The sequence below is a fragment of the Lathyrus oleraceus genome, chromosome 6 (genome assembly GCF_024323335.1).
Source record: "Lathyrus oleraceus cultivar Zhongwan6 chromosome 6, CAAS_Psat_ZW6_1.0, whole genome shotgun sequence".
In the NCBI taxonomy this organism is placed as follows: Eukaryota; Viridiplantae; Streptophyta; class Magnoliopsida; order Fabales; family Fabaceae; genus Lathyrus; species Lathyrus oleraceus.
Genome location: NC_066584.1, coordinates 170,320,133 through 170,335,352, shown reverse-complemented (window position 1 = coordinate 170,335,352; position 15,220 = coordinate 170,320,133).

The window sequence follows — 15,220 nt, the reverse complement described above, 5'->3', positions numbered from 1 at the left end:
CTATCCAGCATTCGATGGATGTAATTCCTACTTTTTGTTTAGTTGGTATATCCTTGATATGTTCATCCTAACCGATGACAAGTATCCTCCTTGACATTCCCAGGCAAGTTTATCCTTGATATGTTCATCCTAACCGATGACAGATTTTCTTCCTTGTTGAGTTTATCCTTGATATGTTCATCCTAATCGATGACAGATACTCTCATCTTTGGTCTTCTACCCAGTAACTGGTAGTCGTAATTCCTACTTTCTGCAGTTTTTCCCCAGCAAGGCTATTCTTACCCAGTAATCGGTAATGAATACTCCCTCACAGTGGTTATCAGTGAGTCGTCCTTGATATGTTAATCCTAACCGATGACGGATGTCTTCTCTGTCAGATCTTTATTATTTCCTTACCCAGTAACAGGTAGAAGATAATAGATTTATGCTCCTCCTGTATTGAAGTTTATTTCATCCCCAGTTGAGTTGAGTGCGTATTTCCTTAGTGAAGTCGCTTTTCCTGCATGATTCGAGTACTTCAGTGTTATCCTGATCTACTCGCTTTCCTGCAGATGTTTTGTTTTCCCGGCTGAGTCTTTCCATTTTGTATGGAATTCCTCTAGTCCCCCAACTATATTAAGTCGTAGTCTGGCCTACGCATAACCTCATTTATTCCCCACCAGAGTCTCTGTCTCCCCAGTGAGTTTTCCTCATGGAATGCATTATACTCCTGCGGACTTTCGGTCTCTCTGATTTCTTTTCCTCTATGGCAATATTTCCCCATAAAGCATTAACTTTTACATTCATATCATATGCATCATGAGATCTCTTAGGGACCAAAATTTGTTTCTATATGTTGTTATTTAAGCTCATTCTACTGAGTCGAGCCGAAGATTTTAACCTTCACCTCCTCAGATAGAATGTCCTTAAATAGGGGCAGCTGTAAGACACCAATTTTAACCCTAAGATCCCTCATGCAATTTCATCATAAGCATTAGCATTGGGATCATACCTTGGCATTCTCCTTACCCCTCTCTCATTGGGTTTGTTTTGGGAGAGATCACCAAGTATCATGTGATTGTATCATACTTGTATATTATCATTTTACTAACCAAAATACCAAAAATATGTCTTTGGACTTGCCTAACTCTTTTGTATGTAGGGCATGGTCACATTGATCTATCAAGTTCATATCTAGGGTTTGAGGCCCTCATGACAAGGAGCATAACCATTAATTTGATCCAAGAGTGGTTATAAGCATCATATATGAGTTCTATTTATTCCTACATGTTATATTGATCAAGTTTTCTTCAAGAGTTTGGAGGTGATTTGCCTTGGAAACCCTAGTTTGACTGAGTATCTTGAGTAACTTCTCCAACAAGACATCTCACCAATTGATCAAACCTCTCAAGGGACACTTAAAAATTCACCATCGTATGCATATATGATCTACCATGAGCAAAGAAAGTCGAGAGGATTGAAGGTTAGCAAGTTGGTTGATGGTGGTTGGCCAGATGAATTCATCTGATCAAAACTGGGTCTCCTTAGACCCTATCTCCTACATTTTTCACCATATGAAAATGCTTCCAAAATCAAAGTTACTCTAAGTGACATTCCAAATAACTTTTATATTGAGACCTAGAGCTAGTTTTGCTTGGAAAATCATTTTCTATGATGAAACATTATAGGTCATTTTGCGTAAACCCTAATTTGAAAGTCAACTTTCCAAGGCCATAACTTGCTCAATTTTTATGAGATGAAATATTTCGAAGTTTCAAAATCAAATTCAAGATGTCTACTTCAACTTTGATGTTTGGAATGAGAGCTAATTCAACTTTTTTGAGGATGTGATATGAGGATACATTATAGGTCATTTTTGACCTATACCATTGGACAAGTGTTTTTCCAAACTTCAAAAATGCATAACTCTATCATTATAAATCTAAGTGACGTGAAATTGGTGACCATTTAGAAGGCCTTTGAAAGAGATACAACTTTGATGAATACACTTTTCTCATTTGAAGCTCACATAAAAAGTTAAGCAAGGTGGAATATTGAGATATATGGCTTGACACTTAGAAAAAATTTCAACATGTTGAAATTTCCAAATTTCCACCTCAAAATTCACCATGATCCAAGCTCCAAACGGAAAAGTGTTCAACATCAAACTTGTTCCCCTTGATCCAAGCTTTCCAAAGAATCCAAGTTCATGCATTTTGGGTGAAGTTTGTTAGGGTTGCGCATGGATTTAAAAGAGCTGCGCCATTGGAAGAAATCAAATGTCCAAAACTCCATTTCATATTGCCTTGCCAATCAAGCATCATTTGAGCTTCAGTACAGTTGCAATTGCATCAAAATGGATTGCTTTCTGGGCCTGTACATGCCCATGCAAGCTTATGCATCACATTGCCAAATTTAGCAAATTTTCAAGTGTGCAATTATCAATCCCAAATGCTATAAATACAAGCCCTTGGAGCTCAATTCAAAGACACTTTACGCGCTAGCTTTGCCCCCCAATTGAAACCATCTCACTCTAAAGGAAAACCTGATAATTTTCAATCTAAAAATTGAGTTTGAATCTCAACTGTTTGGAGATTCAAGAACTCTAGGATCCAAAGCCTTGCGCCGTTGCTAATCACTTCCTGCAAGTTTCTCAAGTGTGATCGGATCGTGTTTGAAACAAGCAACCTCAAGTTTTGCACAACATTGTAGGTAATTTTCAGAAAACTTCATCTCTTTGATTCTCACTCAATTCTCATCAATTCTCTTGGATCTTTGGTTGTCTAAAGTCCTACCAATATAGGCACGAAGATTGAGTTGCTTAGAGGTTAAATCAAAGCAACTCAGTTGACAGACCTCAAAATTCAACTCCTCATATCTTTCTATCATGTCCTTACCCAGTAACAGGTAGAAGATAATAGATTTATGCTCCTCTTATGTTGAAGTTTATTTCATCCCCAATTGAGTTGAGTGCGTATTTCCTTAGTGAAGTCGCTTTTCCTGCATGATTCAAGTACTTCAGTGTTATCCTGATCTACACGCTTTCCTGCAGATGCTTTTTTTTCCCGGCTGAGTCTTTCCATTTTGTATGGAATTCCTCTAGTCCCCCAACTATTTTAAGTCGTAGTCTGGCCTACGCATAACCTCATTTATTCCCCACCAGAGTCTCTGTCTCCCCGGTGAGTTACCTCATGGAATGCATTATACTCCTGCGGACTTTCGGTCTCTCTGATTTCTTTTCCTCTATGGCAATATTTCCCCATAAAGCATTAACTTTTACATTCATATCATTTGCATCATGAGATCTCTTAGGGACCAAAACTTGTTTCTATATGTTGTTATTTAAGCTCATTCTACTGAGTCGAGCCGAAGATTTTAACCTTCACTTCCTCAGATAGAATGTCCTTAAATAGGGGCAACTGTAAGACACCAATTTTAACCCTAAGATCCCTCATGCAATTTCATCATAAGCATTAGCATTGGGATCATACCTTGGCATTCTCCTTACCCCTCTCTCATTGGGTTTGTTTTGGGAGAGATCACCAAGTATCATGTGATTGTATCATACTTGTATATTATCATTTTACTAACCAAAATACCAAAAATATGTCTTTGCACTTGCCTAACTCTTTTGTATGTAGGGCATGGTCACAATGATCTATCAAGTTCATATCTAGGGTTTGAGGCCCTCATGACAAGGAGCATAACCATTAATTTGATCCAAGAGTGGTTATAAGCATCATATATGAGTTCTATTTATTCCTACATGTTATATTGATCAAGTTTTCTTCAAGAGTTTGGAGGTGATTTGCCTTGGAAACCCTAGTTTGACTGAGTATCTTGAGTAACTTCTCCAACAAGCCATCTCACCAATTGATCAAACCTCTCAAGGGACACTTAAAAATTCACCATCGTATGCATATATGATCTACCATGAGCAAAGAAAGTCGAGAGGATTGAAGGTTAGCAAGTTGGTTGATGGTGGTTGGCCAGATGAATTCATCTGATCAAAACTGGGTCTCCTTAGACCCTATCTCCTACATTTTTCACCATATGAAAATGCTTCCAAAATCAAAGTTACTCTAAGTGACATTCCAAATAACTTTTATATTGAGACCTAGAGCTAGTTTTGCTTGGAAAATCATTTTCTATGATGAAACATTATAGGTCATTTTGCGTAAACCCTAATTTGAAAGTCAACTTCCCAAGGCCATAACTTGCTCAATTTTTATGAGATGAAATATTTCGAAGTTTCAAAATCAAATTCAAGATGTCTACTTCAACTTTGATGTTTGGAATGAGAGCTAATTCAACTTTTTTGAGGATGTGATATGAGGATACATTATAGGTCATTTTTGACCTATACCATTGGACAAGTGTTTTTCCAAACTTCAAAAATGCATAACTCTATCATTATAAATCTAAGTGACGTGAAATTGGTGACCATTTCGAAGGCCTCTGAAAGAGATACAACTTTGATGAAGACACTTTTCTCATTTGAAGCTCACATAAAAAGTTAAGCAAGGTGGAATATTGAGATATATGGCTTGACACTTAGAAAAAATTTCAACATGTTGAAATTTCCAAATTTCCACCTCAAAATTCACCATGATCCAAGCTCCAAACGGAAAAGTGTTCAACATCAAACTTGTTCCCCTTGATCCAAGCTTTCCAAAGAATCCAAGTTCATGCATTTTGGGTGAAGTTTGTTAGGGTTGCGCATGGATTTAAAAGAGCTGCGCCATTGGAAGAAATCAAATGTCCAAAACTCCATTTCATATTGCCTTGCCAATCAAGCATCATTTGAGCTTCAGTACAGTTGCAATTGCATCAAAATGGATTGCTTTCTGGGCCTGTACATCCCCATGCAAGCTTATGCATCACATTGCCAAATTTAGCAAATTTTCAAGTGTGCAATTATCAATCCCAAATGCTATAAATACAAGCCCTTGGAGCTCAATTCAAAGACACTTTACGCGCTAGCTTTGCCCCCCAATTGAAACCATCTCACTCTAAAGGAAAACCTGATAATTTTCAATCTAAAAATTGAGTTTGAATCTCAACTGTTTGGAGATTCAAGAACTCTAGGATCCAAAGCCTTGCGCCGTTGCTAATCACTTCCTGCAAGTTTCTCAAGTGTGATCGGATCGTGTTTGAAACAAGCAACCTCAAGTTTTGCACAACATTGTAGGTAATTTTCAGAAAACTTCATCTCTTTGATTCTCACTCAATTCTCATCAATTCTCTTGGATCTTTGGTTGTCTAAAGTCCTACCAATATAGGCAAGAAGATTGAGTTGCTTAGAGGTTAAATCAAAGCAACTCAGTTGACAGACCTCAAAATTCAACTCCTCATATCTTTCTATCATGTCCTTACCCAGTAACAGGTAGAAGATAATAGATTTATGCTCCTCTTATGTTGAAGTTTATTTCATCCCCAATTGAGTTGAGTGCGTATTTCCTTAGTGAAGTCGCTTTTCCTGCATGATTCAAGTACTTCAGTGTTATCCTGATCTACTCGCTTTCCTGCAGATGTTTTGTTTTCCCGGCTGAGTCTTTCCATTTTGTATGGAATTCCTCTAGTCCCCCAACTATATTAAGTCGTAGTCTGGCCTACGCATAACCTCATTTATTCCCCACCAGAGTCTCTGTCTCCCCGGTGAGTTTTCCTCATGGAATGCATTATACTCCTGCGGACTTTCGGTCTCTCTGATTTCTTTTCCTCTATGGCAATATTTCCCCATAAAGCATTAACTTTTACATTCATATCATTTGCATCATGAGATCTCCTAGGGACCAAAATTTGTTTCTATATGTTGTTATTTAAGCTCATTCTACTGAGTCGAGCCGAAGATTTTAACCTTCACCTCCTCAGATAGAATGTCCTTAAATAGGGGCAGCTGTAAGACACCAATTTTAACCCTAAGATCCCTCATGCAATTTCATCATAAGCATTAGCATTGGGATCATACCTTGGCATTCTCCTTACCCCTCTCTCATTGGGTTTGTTTTGGGAGAGATCACCAAGTATCATGTGATTGTATCATACTTGTATATTATCATTTTACTAACCAAAATACCAAAAATATGTCTTTGCACTTGCCTAACTCTTTTGTATGTAGGGCATGGTCACATTGATCTATCAAGTTCATATCTAGGGTTTGAGGCCTTCATGACAAGGAGCATAACCATTAATTTGATCCAAGAGTGGTTATAAGCATCATATATGAGTTCTATTTATTCCTACATGTTATATTGATCAAGTTTTCTTCAAGAGTTTGGAGGTGATTTGCCTTGGAAACCCTAGTTTGACTGAGTATCTTGAGTAACTTCTCCAACAAGCCATCTCACCAATTGATCAAACCTATCAAGGGACACTTAAAAATTCACCATCTTATGCATATATGATCTACCATGAGCAAAGAAAGTCGAGAGAATTGAAGGTTAGCAAGTTGGTTGATGGTGGTTGGCTAGATGAATTCATCTGATCAAAACTGGGTCTCCTTAGACCCTATCTCCTACATTTTTCACCATATGAAAATGCTTCCAAAATCAAAGTTACTCTAAGTGACATTCCAAATAACTTTTATATTGAGACCTAGAGCTAGTTTTGCTTGGAAAATCATTTTCTATGATGAAACATTATAGGTCATTTTGTGTAAACCCTAATTTGAAAGTCAACTTCCCAAGGCCATAACTTGCTCAATTTTTATGAGATGAAATATTTCGAAGTGCCAAAATCAAATTTAAGATGTCTACTTCAACTTTGATGTTTGGAATGAGAGCTAATTCAACTTTTTTGAGGATGTGATATGAGGATACATTATAGGTCATTTTTGACCTATACCATTGGACAAGTGTTTTTCCAAACATCAAAAATGCATAACTCTATCATTATTAATCTAAGTGACATGAAATTGGTGACCATTTAGAAGGCCTTTGAAAGAGATACAACTTTGATGAATACACTTTTCTCATTTGAAGCTCACATAAAAAGTTAAGCAAGGTGGAATATTGAGATATATGGCTTGACACTTAGAAAAAATTTCAACATGTTGAAATTTCCAAACATCCACCTCAAAATTCACCATGATCCAAGCTCCAAACCGAAAAGTGTTCAACATCAAACTTGTTCCCCTTGATCCAAGCTTTCCAAAGAATCCAAGTTCATTCATTTTGGGTGAAGTTTGTTAGGGTTGCGCATGGATTTAAAAGAGCTGCGCCATTGGAAGAAATCAAATGTCCAAAACTCCATTTCATATTGCCTTGCCAATCAAGCATCATTTGAACTTCAGTACAGCTGCAATTGCATCAAAATTGATTGCTTCATGGGCCTGTACACGCCCATGCAAGCTTATGCATCACATTGCCAAATTTAGCAAATTTTCAAGTGTGCAATTATCAATCCAAAATGCTATAAATACAGGCCCTTGGAGCTCAATTCAAAGACACTTTGCGCGCTAGCTTTGCCCCCCAATTGAAACCATCTCACTCTACAGGAAAACCTGATAATTTTCAATCTGAAAATTGAGTTTGAATCTCAACTGTTTGGAGATTCAAGAACTCTAGGATCCAAAGCCTTACGCCATTGCTAATCACTTCCTGCAAGTTTCTCAAGTGTGATCGGATCGTGTTTGAAACAAGCAACCTCAAGTTTTGCACAACATTGAAGGTAATTTTAAGAAAACTTCATCTCTTTCATTCTCACTCAATTCTCATCAATTCTCTTGGATCTTTGGTTGTCTAAAGTCCTACCAATATAGGCAAGAAGATTGAGTTGCTTAGAGGTTAAATCAAAGCAACTCAGTTGACAGACCTCAAAATTCAACTCCTCATATCTTTCTATCATGTCCTTACCCAGTAACAGGTAGAAGATAATAGATTTATGCTCCTCTTGTGTTGAAGTTTATTTCATCCCCATTTGAGTTGAGTGCGTATTTCCTTAGTGAAATCGCTTTTCCTGCATGATTCGAGTACTTCAGTGTTATCCTGATCTACTCGCTTTCCCTGCAGATGTTTTGTTTTCCTGACTGAGTCTTTCCATTTTGTATGAATTTCCTCTAGTCCCCCAACAGTTTTAAGTCGTAGTCCGGCCTACGCATTACCTCATTTATTCCCCACCAGAGTCTCTGTCTCCCCAGTGAGGTTTCCTCATGGAATGCATTATACTCCTGTGGACTTTCGGTCTCTCTGATTTCTTTTCCTCTATGGCAATATTTCCCCATAAAGCATTAACTTTTACATTCATATCATATGCATCATGAGGTCTCTTAGGGAAAAAAATTTGTTTCTATATGTTGTTATTTAAGCTCATTCTACTGAGTCGAGCCGAAGATTTTAACCTTCACCTCCTCAGTTAGAATGTCCTTAAATAGGGGCAGCTGTAAGACACCAATTTTAACCCTAAGATCCCTCATGCAATTTCATCATAAGCATTAGCATTGGGATCATACCTTGGCATTCTCCTTACCCCTCTCTCATTGGGTTTGTTTTGGGAGCGATCACCAAGTACCATGTGATTGTATCATACTTGTATATTATCATTTTACAAACCAAAATACCAAAAACATGTCTTTGCACTTGACTAACTCTTTTGTATGTAGGGCATGGTCACATTGATCTATCAAGTTCATATCCAGGGTTTGAGGCCCTCATGACAAGGAGCATAACCATTAATTTGATCCAAGAGTGGTTATAAGCATCATATATGAGTTCTATTTATTCCTACATGTTATATTGGTCAAGTTTTCTTCAAGAGTTTGGAGGTGATTTGCCTTGGAAACCCTAGTTTGACTGAGTATCTTGAGTAACTTCTCCAACAAGCCATCTCACCAATTGATCAAACCTCTCAAGGGACACTTAAAAATTCACCATCTTATGCATATATGATCTACCATGAGCAAAGAAAGTCGAGAGGATTGAAGGTTAGCAAGTTGGTTGATGGTGGTTGGCCAGATGAATTCATCTGATCAAAACTGGGTCTCCTTAGACCCTATCTCCTTCATTTTTCACCATATGAAAATGCTTCCAAAATCAAAGTTACTCTAAGTGACATTCCAACCAACTTTTATATTGAGACCTAGAGCTAGTTTTGCTTGGAAAATCATTTTCTATAATGAAACATTATAGGTCATTTTGCCTAAACCCTAATTTGAAAGTCAACTTCGCAAGGCCATAACTTGCTCAATTTGTATGAGATGAAATATTTTTAAGTTTCAAAATCAAATTCAAGATGTCTACTTCAACTTTGATGTTTGGAATGAGAGCTAATTCAACTTTTTTGAGGATGTGATATGAGGATACATTATAGGTCATTTTTGACCTATACCATAGGACAAGTGTTTTTCCAAACTTCAAAAATGCATAACTCTATCATTATAAATCTAAGTGACGTGAAATTGGTGACCATTTCGAAGGTCTTTTAAAGAGATACAACTTTGATGAAGACACTTTTCTCATTTGAAGCTCACATAAAAAGTTAAGCAAGGTGGAATATTGAGATATATGGCTTGACACTTAGAAAAAATTTCAACATGTTGAAATTTCCAAACTTCCACCTCAAAATTCACCATGATCCAAGCTCCAAACGGAAAAGTGTTCAACATCAAACTTGTTACCCTTGATCCAAGCTTTCCAAAGAATCCAAGTTCATGCATTTTGGGTGAAGTTTGTTAGGGTTGCGCATGGATTTAACAGAGCTGCGCCATTGGAAGAAATCAAATGTCCAAAGCTCCATTTCACATTGCCTTGCCAATCAAGCATCATTTGAACTTCAGTACAGTTGCAATTCCATCAAAATGGATTGCTTCATGGGCCTGTACACGCCCATGCAAGCTTGTGCATCACATTGCCAAATTTAGCAAATTTTCAAGTGTGCAATTATCAATTCCAAATGCTATAAATACAGGCCCTTGGAGCTCAATTCAAAGACACTTTGCGCGCCAACTTTGCCCCCCAATTGAAACCATCTCACTCTAAAGGAAAACCTGATAATTTTCAATCTGAAAATTGAGTTTGAATCTCGACTGTTTGGAGATTCAAGAACTCTAGGATCCAAAGCCTTGCGCCATTGCTAACCATTTCCTGCAAGCTTGTCAAGTGTGATCGGATCGTGTTTCAAACAAGCAACCTCAAGTTTTGCACAACATTAAAGGTAATTTTCAAAAAACTTCATCTCTTTGATTCTCACTCAATTCTCTTGGATCTTTGGTTGTCTAAAGTCCTACCAATATAGGCAAGAAGATTGAGTTACTTAGAGGTTAAATCAAAGCAACTCAGTTGACAGGCCTCAAAATTCAACTCCTCATATCTTTCTATCATGTCCTTACCCAGTAACAGGTAGAAGATAATAGATTTATGCTCCTCTTGTGTTGAAGTTTATTTCATCCCCATTTGAGTTGAGTGCGTATTTCCTTAGTGAAATCGCTTTTCCTGCATGATTCGAGTACTTCAGTGTTATCCTGATCTACTCGCTTTCCCTGCAGATGTTTTGTTTTCCCGACTGAGTCTTTCCATTTTGTATGAATTTCCTCTAGTCCCCCAACAGTTTTAAGTCGTAGTCCGGCCTACGCATTACCTCATTTATTCCCCACCAGAGTCTCTGTCTCCCCAGTGAGTTTCCTCATGGAATGCATTATACTCCTGTGGACTTTCGGTCTCTCTGATTTCTTTTCCTCTATGGCAATATTTCCCCATAAAGCATTAACTTTTACATTCATATCATATGCATCATGAGGTCTCTTAGGGAAAAAATTTGTTTCTATATGTTGTTATTTAAGCTCATTCTACTGAGTCGAGCCGAAGATTTTAACCTTCACCTCCTCAGTTAGAATGTCCTTAAATAGGGGCAGCTGTAAGACACCAATTTTAACCCTAAGATCCCTCATGCAATTTCATCATAAGCATTAGCATTGGGATCATACCTTGGCATTCTCCTTACCCCTCTCTCATTGGGTTTGTTTTGGGAGCGATCACCAAGTACCATGTGATTGTATCATACTTGTATATTATCATTTTACAAACCAAAATACCAAAAACATGTCTTTGCACTTGACTAACTCTTTTGTATGTAGGGCATGGTCACATTGATCTATCAAGTTCATATCCAGGGTTTGAGGCCCTCATGACAAGGAGCATAACCATTAATTTGATCCAAGAGTGGTTATAAGCATCATATATGAGTTCTATTTATTCCTACATGTTATATTGGTCAAGTTTTCTTCAAGAGTTTGGAGGTGATTTGCCTTGGAAACCCTAGTTTGACTGAGTATCTTGAGTAACTTCTCCAACAAGCCATCTCACCAATTGATCAAACCTCTCAAGGGACACTTAAAATTCACCATCTTATGCATATATGATCTACCATGAGCAAAGAAAGTCGAGAGGATTGAAGGTTAGCAAGTTGGTTGATGGTGGTTGGCCAGATGAATTCATCTGATCAAAACTGGGTCTCCTTAGACCCTATCTCCTTCATTTTTCACCATATGAAAATGCTTCCAAAATCAAAGTTACTCTAAGTGACATTCCAACCAACTTTTATATTGAGACCTAGAGCTAGTTTTGCTTGGAAAATCATTTTCTATAATGAAACATTATAGGTCATTTTGCCTAAACCCTAATTTGAAAGTCAACTTCCCAAGGCCATAACTTGCTCAATTTGTATGAGATGAAATATTTTTAAGTTTCAAAATCAAATTCAAGATGTCTACTTCAACTTTGATGTTTGGAATGAGAGCTAATTCAACTTTTTTGAGGATGTGATATGAGGATACATTATAGGTCATTTTTGACCTATACCATAGGACAAGTGTTTTTCCAAACTTCAAAAATGCATAACTCTATCATTATAAATCTAAGTGACGTGAAATTGGTGACCATTTCGAAGGTCTTTGAAAGAGATACAACTTTGATGAAGACACTTTTCTCATTTGAAGCTCACATAAAAAGTTAAGCAAGGTGGAATATTGAGATATATGGCTTGACACTTAGAAAAAATTTCAACATGTTGAAATTTCCAAACTTCCACCTCAAAATTCACCATGATCCAAGCTCCAAACGGAAAAGTGTTCAACATCAAACTTGTTCCCCTTGATCCAAGCTTTCCAAAGAATCCAAGTTCATGCATTTTGGGTGAAGTTTGTTAGGGTTGCGCATGGATTTAACAGAGCTGCGCCATTGGAAGAAATCAAATGTCCAAAGCTCCATTTCACATTGCCTTGCCAATCAAGCATCATTTGAACTTCAGTACAGTTGCAATTGCATCAAAATGGATTGCTTCATGGGCCTGTACACGCCCATGCAAGCTTGTGCATCACATTGCCAAATTTAGCAAATTTTCAAGTGTGCAATTATCAATCCCAAATGCTATAAATACAGGCCCTTGGAGCTCAATTCAAAGACACTTTGCGCGCCAACTTTGCCCCCCAATTGAAACCATCTCACTCTAAAGGAAAACCTGATAATTTTCAATCTGAAAATTGAGTTTGAATCTCGACTGTTTGGAGATTCAAGAACTCTAGGATCCAAAGCCTTGCGCCATTGCTAACCATTTCCTGCAAGCTTCTCAAGTGTGATCGGATCGTGTTTGAAACAAGCAACCTCAAGTTTTGCACAACATTGAAGGTAATTTTCAAAAACTTCATCTCTTTGATTCTCACTCAATTCTCTTGGATCTTTGGTTGTCTAAAGTCCTACCAATATAGGCAAGAAGATTGAGTTACTTAGAGGTTAAATCAAAGCAACTCAGTTGACAGGCCTCAAAATTCAACTCCTCATATCTTTCTATCATGTCCTTACCCAGTAACAGGTAGAAGATAATAGATTTATGCTCCTCTTGTGTTGAAGTTTATTTCATCCCCATTTGAGTTGAGTGCGTATTTCCTTAGTGAAATCGCTTTTCCTGCATGATTCGAGTACTTCAGTGTTATCCTGATCTACTCGCTTTCCCTGCAGATGTTTTGTTTTCCCGACTGAGTCTTTCCATTTTGTATGAATTTCCTCTAGTCCCCCAACAGTTTTAAGTCGTAGTCCGGCCTACGCATTACCTCATTTATTCCCCACCAGAGTCTCTGTCTCCCCAGTGAGGTTTCCTCATGGAATGCATTATACTCCTGTGGACTTTCGGTCTCTCTGATTTCTTTTCCTCTATGGCAATATTTCCCCATAAAGCATTAACTTTTACATTCATATCATATGCATCATGAGGTCTCTTAGGGAAAAAATTTGTTTCTATATGTTGTTATTTAAGCTCATTCTACTGAGTCGAGCCGAAGATTTTAACCTTCACCTCCTCAGTTAGAATGTCCTTAAATAGGGGCAGCTGTAAGACACCAATTTTAACCCTAAGATCCCTCATGCAATTTCATCATAAGCATTAGCATTGGGATCATACCTTGGCATTCTCCTTACCCCTCTCTCATTGGGTTTGTTTTGGGAGCGATCACCAAGTACCATGTGATTGTATCATACTTGTATATTATCATTTTACAAACCAAAATACCAAAAACATGTCTTTGCACTTGACTAACTCTTTTGTATGTAGGGCATGGTCACATTGATCTATCAAGTTCATATCCAGGGTTTGAGGCCCTCATGACAAGGAGCATAACCATTAATTTGATCCAAGAGTGGTTATAAGCATCATATATGAGTTCTATTTATTCCTACATGTTATATTGATCAAGTTTTCTTCAAGAGTTTGGAGGTGATTTGCCTTGGAAACCCTAGTTTGACTGAGTATCTTGAGTAACTTCTCCAACAAGCCATCTCACCAATTGATCAAACCTCTCAAGGGACACTTAAAAATTCACCATCTTATGCATATATGATCTACCATGAGCAAAGAAAGTCGAGAGGATTGAAGGTTAGCAAGTTGGTTGATGGTGGTTGGCCAGATGAATTCATCTGATCAAAACTGGGTCTCCTTAGACCCTATCTCCTTCATTTTTCACCATATGAAAATGCTTCCAAAATCAAAGTTACTCTAAGTGACATTCCAAACAACTTTTATATTGAGACCTAGAGCTAGTTTTGCTTGGAAAATCATTTTCTATGATGAAACATTATAGGTCATTTTGCCTAAACCCTAATTTGAAAGTCAACTTCCCAAGGCCATAACTTGCTCAATTTGTATGAGATGAAATATTTTTAAGTTTCAAAATCAAATTCAAGATGTCTACTTCAACTTTGATGTTTGGAATGAGAGCTAATTAAACTTTTTTGAGGATGTGATATGAGGATACATTATAGGTCATTTTTGACCTATACCATTGGACAAGTGTTTTTCCAAACTTCAAAAATGCATAACTCTATCATTATAAATTTAAGTGACGTGAAATTGGTGACCATTTCGAAGGTCTTTGAAAGAGATACAACTTTGATGAAGACACTTTTCTCATTTGAAGCTCACATAAAAAGTTAAGCAAGGTGGAATATTGAGATATATGGCTTGACACTTAGAAAAAATTTCAACATGTTGAAATTTCCAAACTTCCACCTCAAAATTCACCATGATCCAAGCTCCAAACGGAAAAGTGTTCAACATCAAACTTGTTCCCCTTGATCCAAGCTTTCCAAAGAATCCAAGTTCATGCATTTTGGGTGAAGTTTGTTAGGGTTGCGCATGGATTTAACAGAGCTGCGCCATTGGAAGAAATCAAATGTCCAAAGCTCCATTTCACATTGCCTTGCCAATCAAGCATCATTTGAACTTCAGTACAGTTGCAATTGCATCAAAATGGATTGCTTCATGGGCCTGTACACGCCCATGCAAGCTTGTGCATCACATTGCCAAATTTAGCAAATTTTCAAGTGTGCAATTATCAATCCCAAATGCTATAAATACAGGCCCTTGGAGCTCAATTCAAAGACACTTTGCGCGCCAACTTTGCCCCCCAATTGAAACCATCTCACTCTAAAGGAAAACCTGATAATTTTCAATATGAAAATTGAGTTTGAATCTCGACTGTTTGGAGATTCAAGAACTCTAGGATCCAAAGCCTTGCGCCATTGCTAACCATTTCCTGCAAGCTTCTCAAGTGTGATCGGATCGTGTTTGAAACAAGCAACCTCAAGTTTTGCACAACATTGAAGGTAATTTTCAAAAACTTCATCTCTTTGATTCTCACTCAATTCTCTTGGATCTTTGGTTGTCTAAAGTCCTACCAATATAGGCAAGAAGATTGAGTTACTTAGAGGTTAAATCAAAGCAACTCAGTTGACAGGCCTCAAAATTCAACTCCTCA